The following is a 7660-nucleotide window of genomic DNA, read 5'->3' on the forward strand; positions in this document are numbered from 1 at the left end:
GTCAACCAGCAATCATGCAGGTTCTGTGCAATATCAAGACGATCAAGGTCTCTGTGGACTATATTGTGACAGAGAACAGATTTAACCTGGTTCTGGGGTAAGACAGACAGTGAATACTATGGACTTTTCTACATAACAGCAAACTGTTTTTGATCCTTATTATTTATGGGGATTGAGAAAAAATACATTTTTCTGCTCAAAAGTGCCAGAAGCTGTGATAATCTGTTCTAGGAAAATACTACACCTGGTATAGCAGTTGTGATTGTGACGACCACTCGTTTATGTTTATTTTGGTCCATTGTCGTTCACCATGATCTCTGTAATTTTTGCAGTGGCCAAATAGGTAAACTGAAGTGGGTATCCTTGCATCCTTCAAATCTTTGATAGTGGTGCTAATTTCTGAAATTCCGTCTGTGACATAATACTGCAGATTTAGGGACTTCCTCTTGCCCCTTGCAGACACTGTTGCCCTTATTCCTTTGGCCAAAGAACAAATCTTGATTGCACTGCGGGAATGGGCGATAACTGCACAGATGGTCTGTGGACCCATTGGACCACTCCAGGATGGATGTGCGCCAGGAGTCCACTCATTATCTGGCTTACATGAGCCTTCTCTAATGAAGGGTCCAGTGGCATTTTAGATTTCTTGCTATCAGAGTCAACTCAGACCCTGTGCCTAACAGCCCCTTGAATGGTCTGGGTATTCTTCTTTCCCCAGTACATACTTATTCTGGTAACTAATTTCAGATTCCTTTGGGAATCAGGGAATATTTACTACATATAATTACAGTGGTATTTCAGGATTCTTCCTTGAGGGGACCTAGCCTCTTCATTAGTCAGTGAGCTCTGGTTTGAGACTGAGCTCAGCGTCTGAGAATTGATTTAGATCTAGAAAATGAGTGAGTGTGTGATTTTTCCATCATGGTGGCTGACACCAGTTTTTTGCTTGCTGAATTTCAATTCCTGGTTACACAGATGACACAAAACTCTAGTTGGCTGCCCATCCATCTTGCTCCCATGATCTATTAACAATTCCCACAGATCCCTATGGGTTAAGACACTCTGATTGTCACTCTGGCCTTGCTGTCCATTTCAATAATGATGTCCACCCTATTTCTGTAGAGACTAAATTGCCTCTGCTATTTTAGAATCCTATCAATTCCAGTAATATCAGGGAAACAAGTTCCAATATAGTATCTCTCACCATCAGTCAGCAGCCACAGCCAAGCTTCTCCACCATGTTGTGCTTCCCTTCATCATGCATTCTTTTATTTTTTTTTTTTCCGGTATGTGGGCCTCTCACTGCTATGGCCTCTCCCGCCGCGGAGCACAGGCTCCGGACGCGCAGGCTCAGCGGCCATGGCTCATGGGCTCAGCCACTCCGCGGCATGTGGGATCCTCCGGGACCGGGGCACAAACCCGTGTCCCCTGCATCGGCAGGCGGACTCTCAACCACTGCGCCACCAGGGAAGCCCCCATGCATTCTTTACTGACTGAGTGGAAGAGAGTCTTTTGGGCCTCCTCAGAGATCATAGTCAGGTGGAGGTTTCTTTGATCTAACATAAATCTATTACAGCATTCCCATCTCTCTCTCTGAGCCTTTTGATCCTTTTCCCAAATACTCTGCCAAAGCATTTTTATACCTGATTTACTTTGGTCAGGTCCAAGCTTCAAAGAATGATCCCAGCAGTGTATTAGGACCAATTTTTTTTTGTCCTTGCTAAGACATCGAGCCCTCTATCATGGGAGAGTGTTCCAATGTCAATAAATTCTCCCCTCTCCAGCCTTACACTCTAACCTCATATATGAGTACCCTCAAGATCTACACTTGTTCCCTTAGTTTCTGTATTGCAATTTTTAGCTGTGCTGTTTCTTCCCGGAGCAAGGAGCATGTATCCCCCTGTGGTGGTGCTGTGACCTAAACATTCCTAGCATTACAGCTCTGACACCACAGGATAGGAACCAGTGTTCTGCTATTATACACACACCTTATTAGTATAAATCTGCTGTATTCATGTATGCACTTATAGAGCAGAGAAATAACCTTCTGATGGGTCCAGTCCAGAGCGGTGAAGGGGACAGTGTCTGAACACGAGAGAAAGGAGTGTATCTTATGAGGCATCTTCCTCGGATGAGGTTTTTGTAGGGTCTCTCTATCAGGGTTTCTCAGCAGCAGCACTGTTGGCATACGGGCTGGGCAGTTCTTTCTTGTTGGGGACATCGCAGGTTGTTAACAGTGTCCCTGGCCTCTTTCTAGTAGATGCCGATGGCACCTCCCTCCCACAGTTGTGATCACCAAATCTTCCCGGTGAGAACCACTGCTTGGATGATTGGACCCAAGCTCTTGCAGATGTCTCTTAGGTGATGGCAGGATTCCTCGGGGTGCAGGTGAGGTGAAGTGTCGTTGGTCTCTTCCTCTGCACGTGAGGTAGCTGCAGCAGTGGCTGGAGCAAAAATGTGGGCTAAGAAGGTATAAGCTAGGACATTATGTCTGACCTAAAGGTAGATCATATGTGCTCATTTCACAGAAGTGAACACTGAGGCTCAGGAAGGCAAAACAACTTAGGCTGATACATTTAAGCTTGATGCCCTGGGCATAAAGGTGAATAAGACACAATTCCTCTCCTCAAGGAATACTCGGTCCAGCAACTGTGAAGGATTATATAATTAATCATTGCACATAAGTTTTGATGAGGTCATATAACCAGCAATTAACAAAGCTGAAAACAGAATGAGGTATATTCATGTTAGTACCATTTCATATGCCTCAGGATTTGATTATATTTACTGCATGCTAGAATTTTTGCTAAATTATTTGTGTACCTGGTATCATTTAACATTCATAGAAATGTAACCAAGTAGGCAGTCTCCTTCCCATTTTTCAGATAATGAGGTGGCCCTTTTTTATACACCTTCACGTGACCTAGACACATTACGCTTCAAGAGACGCTGCTCTGTAGAGGAGGATGACCTCAGGCTGATAAAATCAATGCAGACAAGCACGGAGATGCAGGCACATGGCGGGACACAGCAGGACCCAATGACCCTTTGCATTAGGTCCATCTTCACCCTCCAACAGCGTGACTGATTAAGATATGGGCTGATACTAAGTAGCTCAACTCTTTTTAACAGTGGCTTGTGAAACTGTGGAAACTGTCTAAAAATATAGAACTACTGTGAGAGAAATAATGTTGTTACAAGGGAATTGATAACCAAGGATAATGGGAAGGGGAAGAAATAGCAAGTTGGAGCTAATTACCAGGGAAAGCCCCCTGACACTGAGAATGGTGGGCCAGGATAACAGTCTCCTGAGGGGAGTGGCAGAATCACCATCAGTTAGTACATTTAAAAATAGACAACAGAGCTAGAAACAGGACTATTGGGAATGATCTTGCATTAGGCAGGAAGGGAGGTAATTGACTAAGTGACCTAATATTAAGAGCTTGCTTTCTCATGAATTTCTAGAATTCTAAAAAAAAAAAATAAAACCTTATAGGCTGTGTACAGAAATGTGGGTACCTAATGACTGGAGATGCCTAAATATAGCCCCAAATTATTCATAAATGGAAAATGAGAGCAGCCGTGCCCCAGATGAAGCACAATAGGAGGGTCAGAGGAAATGTAGGAGCTGGACAGGGAAAGCATTGTCAGGACTCAGATTTCTCTGATGCACGCACACAGGGCTGTGCCCAAGTATACGTGGGCTGGGAGAAGACTGTATTCGTTAATTACTGAGAGGTGTCTTTTCCTTTCCTCTTTCAGTCCTACTTTCCCATGATGTCAGATGGAGATTGCAAAGACCACCCTTTGTGGACTCCTATATCATCTATATCTTCCAAGTTGGCACTCTCCTTTCCTTAAAACTGATAACTGGCATGATCTCAAAGCACTGTTTCCCAATTCAAAGTCCAAAGCTTGACTCTCGGCCACTGGAGCCTTGCTAAAAATGCAGATTTCAAGATCTCACTGTGGGCCCATGGCATCTAGATGTTTGTGAACACATGAACCTGCATTTTAAAAAAGTTTCCCTCGGTTAAGTCTTACATGCAGCATTAAGTTGGAGAAACTCTGCCTGGGGAAGGGCAGGCTGGCTAAACAAAAAGAAACCCCAGGGAAGGGAAGTGCAGCCCAATCATCCTCCCCTCTTCCCTCATTTGCTTTCCCTGATTTTTCTTTACTCCCAACCAAAAGAGACCTCCTTAAACTTCCGTATCACTCTTGTACTTATAAGTATGTGTTTACACACCTATAATTTATATTTTACCTACTTTCAGAAAGACTTTAATATAATTTTCTTATATTTCTAATATGCTGTCTATGATTTCTCTGCTTTGTATTTGTGGTACTGTTTTATTTATTTATTTTTTTGCGGTAGGCGGGCTTCTCACTGTTGTGGCCTCTCCCGTCGCGGAGCACAGGCTCCGGACGCGCAGGCTCAGCGGCCGTGGCTCACGGGCCCAGCCGCTCCGCAGCATGTGGGATCTTCCCAGACCGGGGCACGAACCCATGTCCCCTGCATCGGCAGGCGGACTCTCAACCACTGCGCCACCAGGGAAGCCCTGTGGTACTGTTTTAACCCTCTAGAGGATAGGGATTAGGACTTAACCATCTTTCTATCCTTCGCCATTTTGTGGAAAAGAATAGATTTATTTTTCAATGCAGCTAAGCACATCTGGAAAAAGTAATAAAAATCAGGCTTGCATTAGAAACCCAGGGTGTGTCAGCTTTGCCAATGTGAGAAGGCACAGTATGGAGGCTGGACACTGAGCTTGATGTCGAGACCTGGCTTTTGTTTCAGCTCCATCAACCATCACGTATGAACATTTCAGCCAGTCCTGCAGCCTCTCAGTTTATCTTCCTGTAAGCAGGGATAACAATCACTTTCTTACTTCTCTCACAAAGCAGCTGAGACAGTAAGCATGATAATATCGCTATTTCATATCACTTTTCGCTTAGGAAAGCTAAAAACGACATCAACATTATCCGCATCATCATTTCACAATCTACAAACCATTGAACAGGAGTTCAGTCTGGGTTCCCCAGAGAAAATTATTTTCCCTCATCCCAGAACATGCAAGATAAAACAGTAAAAAACAAAGATTTCAGGAATTACATCTAGTTGAAATGTATATCAGTGGTCGGTCTTCTAATTCCCCAGATAATGCTAGATCTTGAGACAAGGAAAATAATTGACGTTGTTTAATTTTTGACATGCTACCTAATGAACAGCTAAGCCATTTTCATAGAAGGTAAAATTACAGCACTGCTGCTGGTATGCGTCTCCTATATCTAAAGTTAATTGGATTTTCCATTATGATGAGGCTTGTTTTTTAGAACTGAACCTCTCAGTCTCTTCCAATTGCTCTGAGTTGGCGAGACAGGAGATATATATAAGGCATGGATTGGGGAGGTATCTCATGAGGTCAAAGAATCCCTAGTATACTGAAGCATTACAGTGTGCAAGCAGGAGCTAGGATTTGTGTAGAATGTATGTCTTCTCAAAATGAAGTTTTTCAGGAGGGAAAATTGACTACCTGTTACTGTAGTCTCTCTCTCTCCTAGACAGTAATGTGTTTTAGCTCCATTAAGATATTGAGTGTTATCTGTGCAGACTGGAACAAAATAACCAGACCAACTTTTTTTGTTTTCCCCCTAGTCCAATTGATTGCTCTACAGATTACGTAATTTAGCATCAGTTTGCTCTCTCTGGTGTTTTGAAACATGAAAAGAGCTTTCAAAGTGAGAGAACCGATTTGAAAAAAGCTTCAGCACCACTGTTGGGCCAGGAGTCAATGGGGCTTTCCCAGTTGTGAAATGGCAACTCACACTGTCACCTTGAAAATCACAATGAACAAGGGTGTGGCTGCATATATGCCAGCAACCTCAAAGAACCAGAGAATGGGTCTCTGGGGAGGTGAACAGCCAGCCCAGTGTGCTCAGGGCCCATGAAGTAGTCGGGAGAGTCGCTTGCTCTAGGCTTCCACACAGGAAAGAACTTCTGTTTGAAGTTTTGACATTCTCTATGAAAAAAGACTACGTGTTAAGTATTTTCTGGTTGTATGACCTTATCGACAATTATGTGCAATTATTTATTATATACTATTGCACAGTTTGCTGGACTGAGAATTCCTTGAGGGAGAGTATTATGTCTTAATCACCTTTATGCCCAGTGCAGTGTATCAAACGTGTGCATCAACTTAAGTTTTTAAAATATCTATTCGTTTGTGTTAAGGGCATTCATTTGTTAAGTCTGAACCCTAAAACTATGCTGAAGGCGGGCTGCACCTGGATGAGTTGAGCAAAGGTTGGAGTGAGCCCTCGCATGGCTGAAGAAGACTAGAGGAAGCAGCGAGTGCTGGGTGGAAAGAGTAAGGCTCAAGATGGAAAATCATGAACCAGACGATACTGTCAAGGAGAACTTGATATCATAACCAGGAAAATTAACCAACTTCCGGAAGCAGAAAGGAATCTGCTTGAAAATGGATCAACTTATATTGGACTTAATGCTGCTCTCTGTGGCCTAATAGCAAATGGTCTTTTTTGATGCATCTTACCTGTGACACCTGTGTGTCTCATATAGCTGCTGGTTTACCAATGGCAGTGATCCCATTTTTGATGGCACACGTATCTTACAAAGGTTTCATGATTTGCATAGCGAAACCTGTACCATAACACATGGTGGATTGGTTGGTCTTGTTTTTGGTGACCTGTACCCTGTTTTCTTGGCTATCCCTTGTGAATGGTGGCCTAACCAGGTATAACTCAGCCCTGCTGCCCGAGAAAGGAAACAAATTACTGGATTAGGATGACTAAACCTGTCTTTAGAAAGATGTTATTTCTAATTTTGCTCCAGACTGGGCTTGCAGCATACCTTGGGTCTAGACAATATAAACTACTTATAAAGGCTCTTTAGATACCTGAACCTGGCCTAGAAATTCAATAATTGTTAAACACATCTGTAAACAAAAATAAAGATTGTAAAAATAACCTACATCTAAGTATGAATAAAGAGACATAATTTAAAAAAATATACCATAATTTTGTTAACCTTATTATGGTATTTCTTATGTTTTTAAGTCACAAGGAGTCTAAAAATAAAGTGACATGGACCCCTCTAGAATTCCAACAACCCTGACCACACCTGGAGCTGCTGCACCAACTGACATCAATGAGGAGAGCGTCGATACAGGCTCTTGAAGATGGGAAGAAGCTGCGAGAGACAAATTAGGGGGACAGCTGGTGAAAGCCATGGATAGACTTAGCCAGATTCCAAAATGTTTTAAAAGCATTTCTCCAAATATCTGTCTTTTAATGTCCTAAAAACAAAAATATTGCCTCCGTCTGTGTCAACTTTTACGTTAAACTTAAGTATTTGTTCTACTGCTTTACGGAAGAAAGAATACAAGAACATGGCCTGGCACTTGGGTAACTTAAGACAATTAAATAGCAAATGATGAAACTATAAACCTAATTGACAGTGGGCTCCAGACTGAGAATTGCAGTTCAATTCCAATTCTTTCATTGCAAAGCTTAGTTTAACCATGCAATAGCCACAAAACTTTTATTTAGATAGCACTTTACAGTTTATAAAGCATGCTCACACATATTATCTCAAGTACCCCCAATAGAAGAATATTACATAATGGCTAGAGGGACACAT

The 7660-nt window shown here is 42.5% G+C and overlaps 1 pseudogene; it reads left to right on the forward strand.

Annotated features, from left to right (window-relative positions):
* The first annotated feature begins 5918 nt into the window (after nt 1-5918).
* LOC111172790 (transmembrane protein 126A pseudogene) lies at nt 5919-6943 on the forward strand (annotated as a pseudogene).
* The last annotated feature ends 717 nt before the right edge of the window (nt 6944-7660 follow it).

The sequence above is a fragment of the Delphinapterus leucas genome, chromosome 8 (genome assembly GCF_059928025.1).
Source record: "Delphinapterus leucas isolate spDelLeu-1000000601 "Yukka" chromosome 8, BTC_Dleu_Yukka2, whole genome shotgun sequence".
NCBI classification, from domain to species: Eukaryota; Metazoa; Chordata; class Mammalia; order Artiodactyla; family Monodontidae; genus Delphinapterus; species Delphinapterus leucas.